The sequence below is a fragment of the Parasteatoda tepidariorum genome, chromosome 4 (genome assembly GCF_982258835.1).
Source record: "Parasteatoda tepidariorum strain Cologne lab strain chromosome 4, Ptep-v5.0, whole genome shotgun sequence".
NCBI classification, from domain to species: domain Eukaryota; kingdom Metazoa; phylum Arthropoda; class Arachnida; order Araneae; family Theridiidae; genus Parasteatoda; species Parasteatoda tepidariorum.
In genome coordinates this window covers 66,980,699-67,000,327 of record NC_141758.1, presented here as the reverse complement: position 1 = coordinate 67,000,327, position 19,629 = coordinate 66,980,699, and the positions used below count along the sequence as shown (strand labels likewise).

Sequence of the window (19,629 nt, the reverse complement as noted above, 5' to 3'; positions counted from 1 at the left end):
CTGAAAATAGTTGCATTTTTTAGCCTTTTCAGGCAAAAAAAGTTGCCATAGTCGCCTAAGGCCGAAAATAGTAGCAAATAGTCGTAATTTAGTAGCCTGTGGCAACCCTGCTATAAGCAGATGCATTACCAGGAGAATTGAATTCTGTCAATTTTGAAGGTTACTGTGGGCCTTCTACTTAGGTACCTTAAAACTACCCCCCCCCCCTCCCAAAAAAAAAAGAACTATCTCTTCCATATGCAGTATCCTTCTTGTTCCTACTATTCTTTCCTTCTAGAATGCTTCACTCTTCTCATAGAGCATCATTCTAGGCAGAAGGCAAAATATATACACATGTAATAACTGGGCTCCAGCCCCGTTATTTTTGGATAGTTATTAGTCAAATAAGGAGAATTCAGAAGGCCATACTTCTTTACAAGCTTTTATTGAATTGTTTGAGGGTAGAAGCAGAAGTCTCACCCACTCTCCCAGATGGAGGGGGGAGTACACAAATACAGACAAATCTGACGAAGCTTAGATAGTGAACATCATACGGCAAAAGACACGCAAAAACAATTGCTCCTGCATTATATACTAACAGAGAAAGAGGTAAAAAGGCTCAAATCTTACAAACCTTGTAACTCTACGCATCATCGATAATCCTTTTATGCTTCCTAATATGGAAGTGAAAGATTCTAAAAATAACTCCTCCTTTGAAATATAAATCTAATTATTCATCGGTATGTTTTCAGTCTTGAAGTTCCAAAATAGAATATCTCTACACCTATTCTTTACCAAAGAAATTTTATGAAAAGAGTTTTAATGTTTTTATTAATACAAAAGAATTTATAATTTTTGTATTACATATATGAACCAATAGATTAATGAAAGGACAAGCTTTCTTCCCCTGGCCCGCAGCTCCACCTCCACACACACATTAATTTTTGTCTCTCTAAAAAGCTTTACCCTCGATGCATGGTCTAATTCTAATTGATAAAAGAACGACATTTTGTTTTAAAAAATTGAACTGAAAATTGTTCGTATCAACTATAGTGATGGTAAAAAAGTAAGGACTTTTAAAAACATTATACCAAAATTAAATACTTTTAGGGGCCCTTATTTTCTAAAATAAAAATTAAGCAGATTTTAAGGACTGTAGGAACCCTGTATATTGTTATAAGAAATATGGTGAGTTCACAACTGTAATTTAGTATTTTTGCTTACCAAACAGGCTAATATATTAAACACAATTTGCGCATGCATCACATTTTACATGAAGTTGACCATGAAGTTCTTAATCATTTAACAAATCTCTTTATTTGCAATTTATAATATTAAGTTAATATTTTTCACCCTAAAAATAATATATTTGTAAAACTGTTAATAAGTTAAGACAAACTTCACATAGAATAAAGGATTTTTGCACCTTTGTGTCTGTATACCAGATTGCGGATAAACCGACATCTCTAAGAATATGACATTCAACATGAAGATAAGTGAGTAAAATTTTAACCGAATTATGAAGTCCAATTTTCAATTTTTTAATTATATTTAACTATTTTTTTAATTATAATTAATAACGGAATTTTCTCATTGGCATTCGGCTAAGGAAGCCATTGTTTTATAATCAAGTTTTGTCATCTAGTTTTGTCAAATATCTTAATCTTATCTTCTTTTGTCAATGAAGTTTGCTAGCTAATTCTAATGAAAAAACTGTTTATCATGTTCTGTAATATCTAATTATTTTCTTTTAATTTGATCATTGCAGTATAGGTGGACTACATGACCAAATTATTATTTCTAAATTTGCCTGAAACCATATGTTTATTTTGTTAATAGTTATGCTCTGTGTTACTATCAAACTAAATAATCAAAATGTTTTGCACTAAAAATCAAAACTAAAGAAGACAAGGTACTAATTTATTGAGAATAAGCATTAAAAAATGTCAATATTATTATTGACGCCAATGATAATTAATTTTTGAAATAATTACAAATTGAAACAAAATAATAAGCTATGCACTAAAAGGCAAAATTGAGGTAGAAATGATCAGTAAAATATTATTGGTGTCAATCATGTTTAATTAGTTTTGGTAATATAAACTAATTGTAATAAAAAATAAGCTATGGACTAAAAAGCAAAGTCCTTGGAGAAAATGTACTTTTTCATTATATGGAGTCATAAAAAGTCATTAGATTGTCACCAATGAATAAATAAAATGTCACCTATAATGTAATTAAAAGTCATATTGTTGCTTAATTTTGTTAATATGCACAATCATGGCAATTGGTGCAGTTTTAATAGGTACCAAATGTAAACTTAAAGAGGTACAAAGTAAATAAATAACCCCCCAAAAAACTGAAGTGGTGAAGATATTACTTGATTTGAAAACGTCATATGCTTCAAAAATACATTAAAATGGAATGACAGTCAACATGTTTCAAGCATCTCAAAAATAGGCACTCATTTTCAAGACTTGACAGACGTGAATATAAAAAAACAAAAAATGATTTGAAAAAACAAAGTTGCCAACAAAAAATGAAAAATAAAGGGGAGAAAAATTTAAAAAAAACACAGAAGCAGTCAAGTCTTGAAAATGGGCACTTATTTTTGATGCATTTGAAATTTGTCAACTGTCTTTTTTTCATATTTTTGAAGCTTACGAAGTTTTCAAATCAAGTAATAGGTACAAAGTATTTTAAAAGTAAATTTGATTTCTTGATTACAGTTGCACAAAAACTGTACATTTTTGTGATAGAATTTTTATGGCCCTTTGAAGATTAAGTACAGTAGAAAGTAGCTTGATTGTAGAAAATTTTAAATATCATGAGTTGTGTACTGATAAAAGTTCATTTACAGTTTCTTTTTTTGAACTTATTTTTGTGCCAATAGGTGGCAGCATGAGTCTTAAAACTTATAATAATGACAGTAAAAATAAACCTTTTTTCTGAACTTTTAATATTTTTATATAAATGTAATAATTAAGTTTTATTGTTAAATGTTATAATTTTAACTAAGAATAGATATAATATAAACCTTTAATTTAATATATTTCACTTTTGGTCGTAAATTTAATTTGTACTATTTGTAATACTGTATGGTGGCAACACACTGGGTTGGATGATGAAATTGATGTTTTCGAAGATAAGAAGTTCTGTTGATGTTCACGAGCTGAGGAGGTGGTTGAAAAGCTCCTGGAAAAATTGTTGATTATCCCAATGAAGTGATAAAATCTTTTTTAGAGTAGTGTAATCCGTGCCTTATGGTAAGGCATATTGGCATGTTATGTGTGGAATAAAATAACCCGAACGTGTGCCATATGAGTTAGTGCTGGTGAGAAAAAACTCACGTGTAGTAGCCACACGTGGCCTGGCATTATAGTGGTAGTATTACATCTACCAAACCTAATGGCTAAAAGTTAATGATGTGATTTAAAAAAATGTATAATCTCCACGAGGTAATGTTAGTATGAAATTGTAAGGTATGGTAACTTATGTATGGGGCAAGATGTTAGCCTGTGGTAATCACTGATGCGCATTTTCCTGTTTTATGCTAGTCCACTCGGACAACTTTTTTCATATGTATTCGTAATGAATGTGTTATTTTTCGTAATTTTTAAGAATGTTTTTTAATCAAGTCCCTTAAGGACTTAATCCTTTTTTGAAGTAATTTAATAAACCCAGTTATTTAATCTAATACCTTAGATAGTATTTATTTTCTTGTTGTGTGATGAGGGTGTTATTTTTTACTTTGCAGATAAACAGGTAAGGTATCCCATGCTGGAGAATCGGGGGATCATTAATAATTAACTTAGGTAAAGGAAGATATACTCAACGCGATGTTTAAATTTAGGGGAATAACTATACTAAACGGTACAGTTGCCTATACGACAGCATTATGTCAGATGACACTGAATACGGGAAATCTTTATTTTGATGGGATGAACTGTTAATTACGCATTTTTCTTAATCAAATAACAAAGCCACCAAGAAGGGCTACAAATATAAATAAATAAAAAACATTAGAATTACTTTAGCTTTATTATTTGTGTCTTAAAGTTTTGTACATGATTTTGTAGTGTTGTTCAGTATTGATTAATTGATGCTTATTTTTCAATCCTTATGAAGAACTGGTACTCAACAAGTGATTTAAATAGATTTATCCTAAAATGTAGCGCAATCAGGTAATAGTGTAGAATTACGTTATAATCAAGTAACAACTATTTTAGTTTTAAACCCCCAATTTAGAAAACAAAACCAAATTCTTATAACATCACAGCAGAGTAAGAAAAATTGTTTTTACGGGTAAATACCTTTCAATTTGGGATATAAAACAAAAATATTTCACAAGAAAACATTACTGTTATGAAATATTTTAATTTTATGCTGATGAAAACCAAACAAATATGAAAATTGATCAGGGAAAACTAGATCCTACTATATGATTTTAATCTACCAACAACAATGAAAAACTGTGACACCATTATTATAAATTTTTATATACAGTAAAACCTGTTTTTGTGTGGTCCTTTTTTATGCGATTTTGTTTTTGTGTGATTGGTTTTGTGCGATTTATTTTTATGCGGTATATGAATTTTAGCGCCGTTAGAACCAGTTTAATGTTTCCTATCAATGTACAGTCCGCAAAAAAAAAAAAACGAATCACCCTGAATAACTTTTGTTCTAATGATCGGATTTTCACGAACTAAGTGTCAATCTTAATGGTTTCTGGGGGTGACCTCAAATATGCTAATTAATTAGTGCTAACTATTAATTAAGTTACGAAATCAGACACAAAAACGTACTTTCTCTGAATAAACATATATTTTTTTTACATATTTGGAATCTAGACACTTGAATTAGGGGGGGTAGACAAAATTTTAAAAAAATTGGGTGGTAAATTGGGCCGCAATAAAGGTTTATATATTTGGCGATAGTCCAAAGAACCGCCAAAAAAAGTCGCCTGCGCAAATAAATATTTTAAGATAACCCATTGACTAATTCAAAAGAGGAGTGCTTAGTTTTACTAGGTTGCTACGCAACCAAGCTTTGATAGTAAAAAGATTGAAATAATGTTCAGTGATTGCTCGGAGAGGTTTAATTTTTTGTTAATAGAAAATATCTCGAAGTTTCTTGGCAATAAACAATTTTTTTAGAGGATTTCTGTCCAAAAAGCAAAAAAAAAAAAAAAAAAATTATTTTAATCTCCTTTGAAAAGTAAATTTGAATCGATTTATAAATTATTTATGATAGTTTTTAGAATTTAAATACTTAAACTTTTTATCTGATATTATTTAGATTACACTGTCTTTACTATATTTATTCGAGGATTTTATACTAAAATCAAATGAACATAACTTATTATAGCTATTTACAAAATTTTAGGTATAATCATTTTTACAGCTTTAATCGAGTCTTCTAGGCAAGAAAGTTTGAAGGAAAAAAAATGCTTGAAAAATAAAATGTAGATTGTATAATAATTCTAACACACATTAACAAGGTTTTCTATAATTTACGATATTTCTTTTTTCTATAACTCAAGGAATTGCTGAATGTTTAGTTGCATTTTAAAAAGATTAAAATATGTTATGTTTAAGAATAAGATATTGAAATAATATGTTGCATATTGTAGGATTCATTGTTTAAAAAATCGCTTCATTCTACTAGATATTTAGGTTACATCGTTTTCTTTGGATAAAGATGATTAGCAAATAGCATCCTCATGTTTCGATACATTCTGAAACTTATACGTTCGCAAATTCACCATAAAATGTCGCACAGCATATTCTTCATTTACGATAAGCTACATTTACCACCAAATACTGCTACTATGGTCATTTTTGTTTTCTTATATATATCTGATGCTCTCTTTTTAAACAGAGCTCGTAAGATCCTTAAGATACTGAAATGGGGGCACAAAAACTTAAAAGATAAAATATTTAATTTCATTAACTCAAAATATCTGGTGTCAAAATGTTAATTTTTAAGTTAAATATAACTTTTACAATATTGATGTTCTTACGTTCTTAAAGACCACATGAATCCTGATAAAATATTAAAATGCATATGTTTACTTTAACGAGTGTAAAATCCTTATCAAAATAATGATCAAGATCCAAATGTAAAGAAGTATAATTGACGATAAAAACTCAAATGGCTTCAAAACATATGAAGAGGGAAGTAAAAGTCGACATGTTTCGAGATTTCAAATATAATTGCCCATTCTCAAGACTTGTCAGGCTTGGATAACTTGCGACTTTTATTATTGGACGCTCAAAACATGTCTATTTTTATTATCATCTATTATTTTTTTAAATCAATGAAGTTTTTTATATTTTCGATTCGGTTTCTTGGGATTATCCATTTAGTGACACAACATATAAAATTATTTCACTCGATATTAAAATAAGTTTTACATATGTTATAGGCACAGGTTCTTAGATTGAAAAAATAATAATTCATTACTTTGTAAAAAAATCAATGCAGTAAAAAAAAAAATTTTTTTTTTGCTGCAAGCCTTAACATTTTAATTTAAGGTCATAAAAAAATTCCGTTTACAATTGAAATTTCAAAAGTCGAATGTGAAAATGGAATGTCCCCTAGTACCAGGAATCGAAATTAAATAGTTACAAGGACAACTTTTTTAAACAAGTTAGCGTTTCCGTCCTACTCGAAGTTGTTTGAAAAGGTATTTTTTATATATCGATTCCAAAGTTTATTCTACATATATTTCAGGGTATACTTTCGGAGTATTTTGATCGAGTTTATTTTTACACCCTTATTTGCTTAAAATTATTAAATAATTTACTTAAAATAAATTATTCAAGCTACATGATTTAATGCATTTATAATATAATAATAAACGGAGCTTCCAACGCATATCCTTAACCTTAATACCGCTATCATTAAATAAATGGAATAAGCTTAGATAAATAATAAAATTTAATTTTTCCCACGTTTTAATTTTCAAGGAATAATATGTTTCGATCAAACTGATTTCATTCTGGAAATAGCAAAATTATTGAGTAGGTCCCTTGGAGCAATATCATTCTTATCCTCGTTTGACGAAATATAGGAAAAATTAGTTTTCAGTTTCTGTAAAAAGAATGTAAGCCTACTTGCCACATTTTTTTAAAATTTTTTTTTTATTAAAATAAGTTTGGAAATTGTGTATTTTTTATAGCACTTTTTTTAAAAATCAGATGACTCTAAAATTGGCACAGCTTCGGAATCCTTACAAATTTCAATTTTTAGTATTTCCTGCTTAACGAAATAAGGCATTTTCCTGATAATAAATTATACTACAATAATATCTTGGAAATCATGCTAAAGTAAAAAATTAAACAAAATAGTTTAGTATATTATCAGAAAAAAAATCTACTTGGTATCATAAAGAGTAAAAGATGTAATGAAATAATTAGTGAATCACACGTGGTCAGATAATTAAAAATTTAATTTCACAACCAAGATTAGGACGACATTTAAGATACTGAGATATTTAAGACACTAAAAAAATTGGCTACGTATTCCACAGCTGTTCGGTATCTTTATCCTCTTTGTAGTGACTTATAAAACATCAACACTATTTTAGATAATCTAAGTTGAAGTCACAAGAAACAAAAAAAAAAAAGACAATCAGTAATTTATATTCTTTTTTCAAAAAAAAAATAGTATGCTAAGTAAATAATCAGCTGTTTTGCCTTAAATAATTTTAAACAGCTGAATGTTTTTAATTTCTTAACAAGGTATTATTCTTAGCTAGCAGACAATAATTCTTTAAAAAAAAACTTGACTATAATTTAAAAAGGAAACCTAAATTAAAGTTCTAAAAGCATTTATTAGTATATTAATGAAGAAATAATTAACGTAAAATGGTAAAGAATAAGATTTTTAAAATGTTAAAATTTATTTAAATAGTTGGTAAAATAGTTCTGCGATACACTTCCGGAAATTTCTTTTAAGATTAGGATGATATAGGGTAAACCAACAAATGACGGAGCATTTCATAGATATTTCTTAGAAATAAGATTTTAAACGTTTTAATTTAGATTGATTGGTAACAGTAGCTTACTGCCTAACAATAGGAAGTCATCTAACAATGCATTTAGTTACCTGGTCTTTGAGTCTTCTCTGGAAAAAGTTTTGAATTTGTTAGTATCTGTTCAACGCCTTGTTTCTTTGACAAAATTATAAGGTCAGTGTTTGTTGTTATCCGTTTAAACTACAATTAATTGCATATAATAATGCTTTTTTTCTCATTGTGAAAAAAAGAATTCAAAATATGGTCATTGAAGTTACGTTTTATTTATTTTAAACATCATAAAATAAGCAAGTACTGAGATTAGGGAGTGTTTATTAACTGGATTACCGAACTATGAAAAACCAATGAATAAACAAGTGTTCCTTTACTGGGATTTTTTCAAGTTAATGAAAATAAAAGAAAATTTTAATTTTCTTGTACCTTTTGTCATATTATAAATCAAAATTATGTTAAAAATAAAAAAAAACTTCTAACCAGTGAAGGAACAGGCATGTTCCTTCACTGAGAATAGATTTCCCAGTGAATGAATAGTATGGGTGAAATATGATTTTACATGGATAATTAGTAGTTCAGCGACATAGAGGACTCCTAAAATTCAGTTAAATGTTGTATGAATAGTTCCTATAACAATTTCATTTAAATATGCAAATTTAATTGCTAAATTTATTAAAAGAATTATAATAATAATTAATTTAATATTTATCTTTATAAATGTTGTGATTAGTAATTACATCATACCTTAGACACCTTAATAAACTATGTTTATTGACTAAATATAATAACTAAATATAATAATAAAAGCTTGAATGGAAAATTTCCTTGCAGGATTTTGTGCCAATAATTAGCTAAATTATTATCTTATTACCGTCTTTAATGTCCTAACGGGAACTGGTAGGAAAAATCCATTTAAAGACAATTATCTAGGTGAAAAATGGATGAAGTTTTTTTTAAGGCGACATCCATCGATAACTCAGTGCAATGCAAAGATAATTTCAAAAGGCAAAACTTCCCTTAGAGAATAATATTCGAAATACTGGTTTTAAGAACTTCAGAAGAATCTTTAGGAGGGAAGTAGCCCTGGCTTCCTTTTATAAAGTGATTGCATTTACAATGCGAATGAAACAAGAGTTGAATACTGCCCTTAAACAGGAAAAATCCTCGGCCTTAAAAATTATAAGGATTTATATTCTAAAGTACCTAGGAAAGAAAAAGTACCTCCATTGGTAGATTTTCCTTACAGAAGAATTTGTTGAGATATTACAGAGTCAGTCCCTGCTACATATTTCATTGGAAAAAGCTATTCATGAAATGAAACGATGACCGCAGCAACATTTTACAAATGTATTGCAAATGTTTCTACCCATGGCTAATTAAAAATGCAATCAAATTCCATATTTTGCTTCTTCTGGATAAGTATAAATCTCATATCAATTTGATACTGAGCAAGTTTTGTTCCTCAAAACAAATTTTCTGGTTTAGTTTTCTACCTAATTCATGGAAATCTCTCGTTAGATCTTGAAAACAAAAGAATTGTAAAACAATATGTCTCGAAAATTTTACATCCATTTTTAAATAAGATTTGAGGCATCAACTGATGAAGTTAAAATGCTTTTATGAAATGCGATATTTTTCCATTCGATGTAGAAAACGTTGACTGTAACAAATGCATGCAAAACAGACACCATGACTTAATGAGCAAGACAACTTATCAACAAAACACATGCTTTGAGAGTAACGATGCGCTATTTCTTCAGAAGCTTGAGAAGGAAATCTCACAAGTTATGTTGCAAATTTTTAAAGGAATATTGACAGAAATGTTTAATCTCCCAAATATCCAATAGCCTGTGCTTTTTTCAATATTGAAGAATTTATTTCAAAAAGAACAATTGTATAATCAAATTTTGGCTCTGAAGCTGAGACAACTAACATTAATAATGAAAGTATCTTGAAAACTGATTTTGAAGTCCTCTTGAGGCATTGTTAGTTGCAAAATCAATTGGTTTTATAAGTAACTACTAGATATAAGTCAATGAGAGATAGGTTTTACTCAAACTTCGAAACTCCTTTTTCTCATTTATTATCCAGTGAGGAATTCTGGAAATGGAAAATCAAAAGAAATTTCGGAGATACATTTACATTGGCCCAAAATTTGGAAAAAAGAGGAAGGTTAAATCAAAGGAAAAAGAAATAAATTACTCATGACGAAGAGAAAAAAAAAATACTTAAAAAGATTTTTAAAAAAAAGCTTAAAAAATATGGGGAAAAGAGTAAACAAAAAAATGATCGAATTATAATAATAATAAAAACATCATCGGATTACACAATGATAAACATTCATAATTTAGAACCGACTATTAAACTGTGAGAAAAAAATGAAAAACATTTTTTTTAAATTATGTATTCAAACATATTTTACTTTCCATTCCATGACTGAAAAAAAAGTAAAATTTTCCACATTAACTATGGTTATATGTCGTAATTCCAAGAAAAATCTTGTTTTTAGACATTTGTGTGGCCTATGGATTCCTAACGAGCATCAAACATTCTCAAAATTAAGTGTTCATTCTCTGGAAAATTTAGTGTTTATTCACTGGTAAGAACTGTTCCTTCACTTGGTCATCTTACTACTTATTATTTAAACCACCAAAACCTTAAAACAATATTATGTAAGCTATCTAACTTTTTTTTTACTTAATTTGCATTTAATAACAAATATGTCGACACCATCATTTAGCTAAAATTACAAATTTTGAAATTTTTATGAATTTTTTTTAAAGACAAGCTAAGCTTAAGTGTTCCTTCATTGTTTAGTTTACCCTATAAGATGTTGAGAAATTTGCGATGTTGTGAGAGATGTTTAAAAATGTTGACTACGTATTTTTATTAAAATATATATTCAAGAAATTGATAAATATATTATTCCAAATCTATGCATACGTATGTATATTATTGAAATTGTATCAGTTTCTGAAAAACAAAATAAGAAAAATAAAAAATAATCACATTAAATAAGCACAATCTGGTGAATTCTATCAGAAGCACGCTTTTTTAAAACTAGACATTTGTTGAATAAAGTGTTTTTTATTCAAAATTCTTTACTAAATTGGAAATAAATTATTAAATGACTAAAAAAAAACATCGTATTTTATAGTGTGAAAGAAATAAAAAGATTAGCAAACGATTATTAGCGAAAAAAATATGAATGAAATTTTACGCTACGCGCGCGAAGTCAAGTTCCTCCCAAGTTTATCACATTTTAATATTAATCGCCCCAATCAGTTATTTCTTTATTGTCGCCAAATTATTTTTTTAAAAATAATTATTTTTAATTTTTCTCAGCTTCTAATAAATAAAAACAGTTGAAACTTTAGATTTTTCAATTGAAAAATATGTAGATTAATATGGTATAAAAAAATTCATACCTTATAATTCAATATTTTTTCATCCTCACTTTAATTAAACAATAAAAAATAATACATAATTATTAAAAATTATTTTTTGCATGAAATTAGCTTTGGGTAAATGAGTTTTATGAGTGGGTGAAATTTTTTTTTGAATTGCTTCATTAGTTTTGAAAATATGACTGAAAACGCAAAAAGCGAGATTAACATTAAGGGGTACGAACTTTGAATCGCTCTCCTGACCAAACTATGGGGACCACATTTACCAGATTGCGGCTACCCCCTATATTTTGAAGATAAGAAATCCAAATATGTAAAAAAAAAATATATGTTTATTCAGAGAAAATACGTTTTTGTGTCTGATTTCGTAACTTAATTAATAGTTAGCACTAACTAATTAGCATATTTGAGGTCATCCCCAGAAACCATTAAGATTGACACTTAGTTCGTGAAAATCCGATCATTAGAACAAAAGTTATTCAGGGTGATTCGTTTTTTTTTTTTTTTTTTGCGGACTGTACATATACATGTTGTGGACGAACTCTGATTATGTGGCCCCCTTGACAACGATGTATCTGGACTTCGCGATGCTCTGTTCATTTATTTTAAACAATCTCATGACAAGGCAGAGTCAGTTATGTACATAATGTCGCTCGACGCGCGAACAGTATAGGCTTCGTATTCTGAGTTTTATATACGATTCACGTGGTTAAGGATTCACTTTATAGTGAGATTAAAGGTAAATAAATTAATTACTTTTGTTTCTATTTATATGTAGTTTTTATGATTTTTATTTTATTTTTAGACCTAAGTACTCACTTAAATGAATAATTATAGCCAAAAGAAAGTAAAAAGACAGACAATTCCACTGTTTAATGTATAACTTGAAAACTTCTCCATGTATATGTACAATGAAGAATTAAATCTTTTTACAATTTCTTTAGGTCTAATTTAATTATTTAATTTAATTTAAAGCATTCTCTCATCTATTTCATAAATCATTGATGTATTTTCTAAGTCCGACTTTTTTCATGTGGTCCCTATCCACTACATAAAAAATTTTTTTAGGTAGTATATCGTACAAAGTTGTTAATTATATGTAAGAATTGATAAAAGTTTCGAATATTTTTTTGTGCGATTTATTTTATGCGGTCCCTATCCACTGCACAAAAACAGGTTTTACTGTATAGTTAGATACAAAGGTGGTTTAAAATAAACTTTTTTGAGCTGAAAATAAAAAAATATGATTGGAAAAATGAAATAAGAAGGGATTTAAAAAAAACCTTTTGTACAAGGAAAAAGGCTTTTTTTTTTCAACCCTGCTATAAAATTAATAGATTAAAATTTCAACTACAAAGAAATACATATGAAAAACAACATAATAAGTAAACCAGAAAAAGAACAAAAATTGTGATACTTACCTCACCTAATACTCTAAACAATGAACGCTTACCACAGCCATTAGGTCCAAATACGAGAATATTCATTGAAGATTTAACCTAGTAAAAAGAGTAAATCATTTGAATATTTTATTCTAAATAAAATAAATTAATACATCTTTAATTTAACCCTCAAGTATTCAATTATTTATTGCATAGCAAAAAATATTGCCCCTAAGTAGATAGATATTCTTGCAATAATCATTCCCGGATTCAGATTTGGCACAAAAGGATTAACAGAAAGTCATCTTGATCAACAGTTAGATAAAATATTAAATTAATCTTATACTGTTAAATAATTGATTACTTAACAAATTTTTTTTCTTTTAATGAGCAAGGAACAACAATAAATAAACATTGGATTATAACACTAATTGTCTTAAATTTTATAAAAACTGTCCCTTGAGACAGATTTTGGAACTAGAGTGTTAACAATAAGTCATCTAATTCAACCATTTCACAAAATCTTAACTAAAGCCTCTAGTGCTTTCTAATTGTTTATTTAAAAAAAAAACGCACTAATCATTTTTTAAATTTTATAAAATTCGTCTCAAGTCTCAGATTTTTTGGTACTAGAGGGTTGACAATAAGGCATCTTTATTATTAGGTACACAACATGAAAAACTATCCACAAAAGAGTTAATACACACCTCAAATAAAAAGCTCCTCGATTAAAACATCTCCATTCGGTGTAACTAAAGGCACACGATCAAACCTTAAAGAAGACAAAACTATTTTACAATGATAATTATAATAGAAATCTTCATGTAAACATCTTAAATATACTCTTTCTAAACGAGTAAATTAAGATTATTCTTTTTCCTACTGAACATTAAACCATCGAACAAGGATCAATGAATATGGACCAGCTCTTTTCTCATTATTGACTATAAAATTATTTTATTAAAATAAAAAATACAAAAAAGTAAAAAGATATTTTAACTTCCACTTATCCCTTGATGGTGATATGTTTGATTATTTAAGGAGTGGATGGTTTCATGGCATGCAAAATGAGTGTTTAGATATGAGTAGTAAATAAAATTAAAAAGTGGCTCACTTGATTATGTTGTTTTTATTAATAATTCTGCCTGATTCAGGGATAAATCGAGGTTTTTTTTTACAGCTGTTTGAAGAGAGACATCTGCAATTCAAAAACAAAGTATAAAGTTATCCAAAGTAAATTATTTGGTTAGATCAAATAGCCACTAAATTATTGTCAACAATTTAAGTGAATTATGCATAAATAAAGTAATGTCTTAATCATGCATAATAAGATTAACTCTGAACCAATTAATTGATTTTGTATAGCTATTTTAAGTCTCAAAATAGTTGTACAAGATAGTTGTACATTAAAAATAAAATAGTTGTACAATAAAAATAAAAATAATTTCTTTCATTCTGTTTCACAAGCAAACACTTGTGTTAGAATATTTATTTAAACCTCAGAAAGATTGATATTAAATATTGAATATTATTCAAGTATTTGTACAATGTTTTACAATTAATGAATTATTTAAAACTTTTATTAAATTTAAAAGAAAATTTTAAGCAAAAAAAATACTATAATATTATTTGTTTTAATGCACTGAAATAGACCTAATTTCTTCTAAAACTCTATTTCACTTTATTTCAGTAAAAAAAATAGAAGAGAAATTACCAGCAGCTTTGGAATGTTCTGTCACCATTGTTCTAACATATAAACCTTGACTCAAATCTTTGAGAACAGTCATAAGTTGCGTAATACGAGCTGTGAATCCTGCTAGTCTAGTCAATTCACGTCCAGACAAAACTAAACGGCCAATAGCTTCAGCTAATTTAACCAGCATTCTGCCACTTCTGTAATATGACTAAAATGTATTTTTAATAATTATTTCTTTATCAATAAACAGCCACAGACTTACTGCATACCTCACACAATAATTCATAATTTAAACAAAAGTAGTAATTACTGCATTTATAAAATTTTAGGTACAACACTTACCAACTGGAAAGTAAATGTTACTTTGCAATCTAGCAATAATAAATAATCAAATGTATAGACAATATTGTTTAATACTGGAACAAATAGAAGAATCATATATTAGGTTGGAGTGCATGGAATGCCAGATTTTTTAGTGAATATATAAAATTGCATATCTTTATTTGAAAAGTTACAAATCAAAATATTCTCCATTTGCTTCAATAGAATACACTTTTACCAAGACATGATTGCATAAATGCCTGTTGTGAAAAAATTCTGATTTTTTGAATCAATAAACTCTAATATGAAATTCTTTAGGCTCTTAATTTTCATACTTTCTAACCCTTAAAAACTGTTCTAAATTTTAAAAACAAATATATATGTGTATATATATATCAAGGGTCTGTTTAGAAGAAATTTGGGTCTGTTAACGGCCCCTTCACAAAATATCTTTTCATAAAAACGGATCCTTCACAAAATAATTTATCTTTTAATTGGACCCTTCCCAAATTTGTTTATCTTCATTATTGTTTTGTTAATCGAATAAACCCTTCTCGGGGGTAATTCTCCAAATGTAGCATTTTAAGAAAATATTTCGACTTTTACAAACATCGCGTGCACATTCTTATTGAAATTAAATCATAATTTTTTTTGTAAATAAATAATTGATCAATTTATATTTATTCATAAAATTAATTAATAGAATACTATGTAAATATAAATTAATTTCTGACAATTTTTTAAATAAAATATTATAAATTTCAGAATTGTTTAAGTTAACTTAATGCGTAACACATTAAAAGTGATACATTACTAAGTTGTGTTACTTAAAATATGTCAATTGAAATTGTATGTTGCATCTCTAATTTAGTAGCAGCAATTGTTGTGCAGAATCTTGTATCTATTTACAATTTAAAAACCTCTTGAAAAGGTTTTTAGCAATTTTTGCAATAACAGGACCCTATTTGCACAAATTCACAAAAGCAGGACCTTTCACAAAATGTCTGAACAAACCTGATATATATATTATATATACAGTGAAACCTCCTGTTATGGACACTCCTGCAAAACGAACGCCTCTCAATACAGACATATTTTTAATTCCCCGGGAATCTTCTATGAATAAACCATTACGTACATTCTCCGCAAAGCGGACACTCCCGTAAACGGACGCGGACAGTCATTTTGATCCTGTAACGTTGTTTTTCATCTCTACAAACCGGACACTACTTTTTCTAAATAAATTGCAAGATAAAAAAATTCAACTTTTCACCATTTTTAAAGCATGTAAATAAAACTTTTTGCCTTATCTATAACTAAAAATATTGTTAAGCTATTTCACCACCGAAAAATCAATCTTTCTCCTGTCACCTTGCCTTATCTTTGTAAAGAAAGCAGAGAAAATGGTACTGCACTCCTGAAATAATTCTGACATCGGCATCTTTTGATCTTTTCATCTGGGCCACACAGGTTATGAGACCCCTCAAGTTGAAATGATTTCTCTCAATGCTTCTTCCCCATTGAAAATTTCTTTAATTTTCTTATCAATTTGAAGACTGTATTTAACACAACTGGGGTAAAAAAAAGAGAACAGAAGTATAATCTTTGAGGTGTTTATATAAATGAAACATTTATTCAGACACTTGATAGCTGCTCAATTGTGAATAATCATCTCCATAGGTCCTCATGACTTACAGGTATGCATTACTTTTTCTGTGAATCATGGGAGGTTTATTTTCCAAGAAGGTATTAACCATGTTCCCTATCAAATGATAAGAAGGTGTAAGGGGATGTGAACCTAATAATTGAAACGGACTGAGGACAGTACGCTTCTATTTAGTATCATACGTCTAACTTGAGTATCTATGCTAATAGGAAAATTATATTTATTTATCTGTAGCTACATCCAGAATTATGTATTTATATCAAACTTCTTTATATATTCTTTTTTATCTTTCTTATAGATTAAATAAATATTCTTGTAGATATTTACAGTATCCTTGTAGATATTATTTAATTATTTCTACATCTTTGAGAATATTCTAAAAACAATTTACGGTGTTAAATTTCGTTATAAGGGTACCCTTCCCGTAAACGGACAACTCTCATAAACGGACAAATCTTTTGGTCCCATGAATGTCCGCTTAACGGAGGTTTCACTGTATATCCATATTTGAGTTGCAAAATAAGAATTTCCATAATAGAGCTTACAAATCAGAGTTTCTGTTAAGATCAGAATTTCTTTCAGACAGACAGCTCATTCAAAATTAACATTTCATTGGGAAAAGTGCATGGAAGCAAATTCATAAAATTAAAATATCTGATATTTCACATACACTATCCTTATATACCTTTAAACTATTTGCTCTTTATTAAAAAAAAAATGAATAAAATAAATGCTATAAGTGAATTATTTATTTTCATAAGTAAAAAGTAAATGAGTGAGAAACCAATAACTCAAAATGCTGCTGAAAGCAGCAATATTTTAACTGCCAACAGATATGGTGGTTAAAAACGACTTTAATACCAACATTTAAAAACATAACTGCCCAACTAATAGATCTTACATACATATGTCTGAATTATTGACTTTTCATAGTGGGAAAAGCAATTTTTTTTTTTAAAAACAAGATTTATATATAGAACATAAATCATGTTACTGCTAATAATAGTTTTCCTCTGAGGTTTGCAGCTATGAAGTGACAGCTATGCAGTATCAATGTAACACAGTAAGTCTTTAAAGGTGGGTCAACAGGCTTTTTCTGGATTAAGTAGCAATCATGAGAAGTTATCATGGTTTTCCTCACATTGTAACTTGAATACCAGTTGATTCTATCTCAATGCTTGATCCAGAATTTCCCTTATCTTTTGTGTTGGATTCAAAATTACAAGGCTACAAAGTTAAATATTAAGAGACATAAATTCAAAATTTGGGTTGGCTGTTCAGTTCCAGTTATAAAATAAAATTACATTGTACTTCTAATAATTTTAGGAATGCTTCAAAATCATTTTTATTATTAATTCCCTATAGAGGTTTATTATAAATTATAAAAAATGGCAAATATAGCAACAAACTATACAATAAAAAATAAGACAAAAAATAAATAAGCTTAAAAAATTTAAAAATTCATAATTGTAAATTAAAGGCTTATTAATCAAACTCATTGTGATATTACTGCAAAATTTAACAAAATTAACGAAAATAAAGCAATGTTTCAAAAAATATTGAAGAGAAATTATATTAATTTGCCCATGAAGTTTTTGGAAAACAAATAATAAAATTAATACAATAAGAAATTAATACAATTCTTACCTCAACTCTGTCACCATGAGAAAGTGAATCTTTTCTAGAAGTTATAAAGGGTCTACTTATCAATAGATAACCAACAATTGTGGCCCAATCTAAAGTAAGCCAATTAAAAAAAAAAATATTTGTACAAAATATTAGGATGCACAAAGTTATTATAAACATTACTTATTAGTAATTACATGAGTTAAGTAGATTTATCACACTATAAAATAAATAGTCAGTGTTGACATTTGATATTTATTGCATGTGACAAAAATTTTTGACGTAAATTAAATTTTTCAGCAGATAAAATAAGTATGAACAATATCAAATTTTAAAAGATAATAAAAACTACATTATTTGCTAATTATCCCATTGTTAATAGTATTAGGATTGGGGGTTCTTTTCATTGGGGGTTTAAATTTAACAAATTGAATCCTAAATTTTATATAGAAATAAAAACATATATTGACTACCTTAAAAATTATTTTTATTTGAAAAAAAAATACAAACCTCTAAAAATTAATCAAAAGAAATTTTTATTTTTAATTAAAATGAACATTTAAAAATAAAACATTCCATCAATATCAGAATATAAATCTATTATAACACATTACTATATATATCATGCTAGAAGCTTTATCCAAACAAAGAAGAATTATTACACTTTGTCTAATGCTTTTTATCCACTTATTTGATTAAATAATTAGAGAAAATATATCTAGAAATTAAAAATTACAAATACAGAAAAATATATATAAAAATAAAAATGCAAAAAAATATTGAGACTCAAAAATTGTCCATAACTAAGAAAAAAAAACTATATTTGCAACCAAATACTAAAAATATAAATACTTAATATTATTAATTTGTATCTTTCAAATAATATGAGTTTTATTGAAATTTCGCTCCTTAAACAGATCAGCTAAAATAAATATTTGAAGGTAATTGTTTAGTTCAGAAAGATTTTTGCACTCATATAAAAATCATTAAAATCAATGAATAATTAAAAAAAAAAATTTAAACTCAGTGAATAATTTAAAATTTTTCTTTCATATTTCATGAGTTCCAAAATAAGGCAGCATTGAAGTAACTTTGTAAAGTAAAAATAATAATAAATAAAATTAGATCACAAACTCGTTTTATTTTTCTATAAGTGTAGATCTCCTTTAATACCATTTTCCTAATTAGCACAGAAAAAGCTGGCTTAAAATGGATAAAACTTAATCAACCGTCAACAGCTGTTACAAAGTTTTAACAGATATCAAAATACCACATAATTCACTAAATGTTTCAAATATTTCATGAGATGACAGAAACATCAAAGAACAGTATTAACAAAGAATTTGAAAAAGAAGTTCAATTAAATAATCATTAAAACACATTTAAAACAATGATTGAATAACTTATTGAATATTTTTAAAGCTAAAATACAGACATATACATTTTCAACAAACTTAAATATATATAAAAGTTTTTAACCACAATAAAATAATTAATAATTTTAAAACAAGTGAGTG

At 27.5% G+C, this 19,629-nt stretch overlaps 1 pseudogene across 1 annotated transcript in view; it reads right to left on the bottom strand.

The window, feature by feature from the left end:
* Positions 1-19,629, bottom strand: part of LOC107450346 (ATP-binding cassette sub-family D member 3-like) — a 93,789-nt pseudogene that overhangs the window by 41,770 nt on the left and 32,390 nt on the right. Inside the window, exons 14-18 of the transcript XR_015433111.1 lie at positions 18,134-18,222; positions 14,510-14,707; positions 13,918-13,976; positions 13,509-13,575; positions 12,843-12,920 (exon numbers count right to left, since the gene is read on the bottom strand). The product of XR_015433111.1 is annotated as an ATP-binding cassette sub-family D member 3-like (transcript). The remainder of the gene's footprint in view (positions 1-12,842; positions 12,921-13,508; positions 13,576-13,917; positions 13,977-14,509; positions 14,708-18,133; positions 18,223-19,629) is intronic.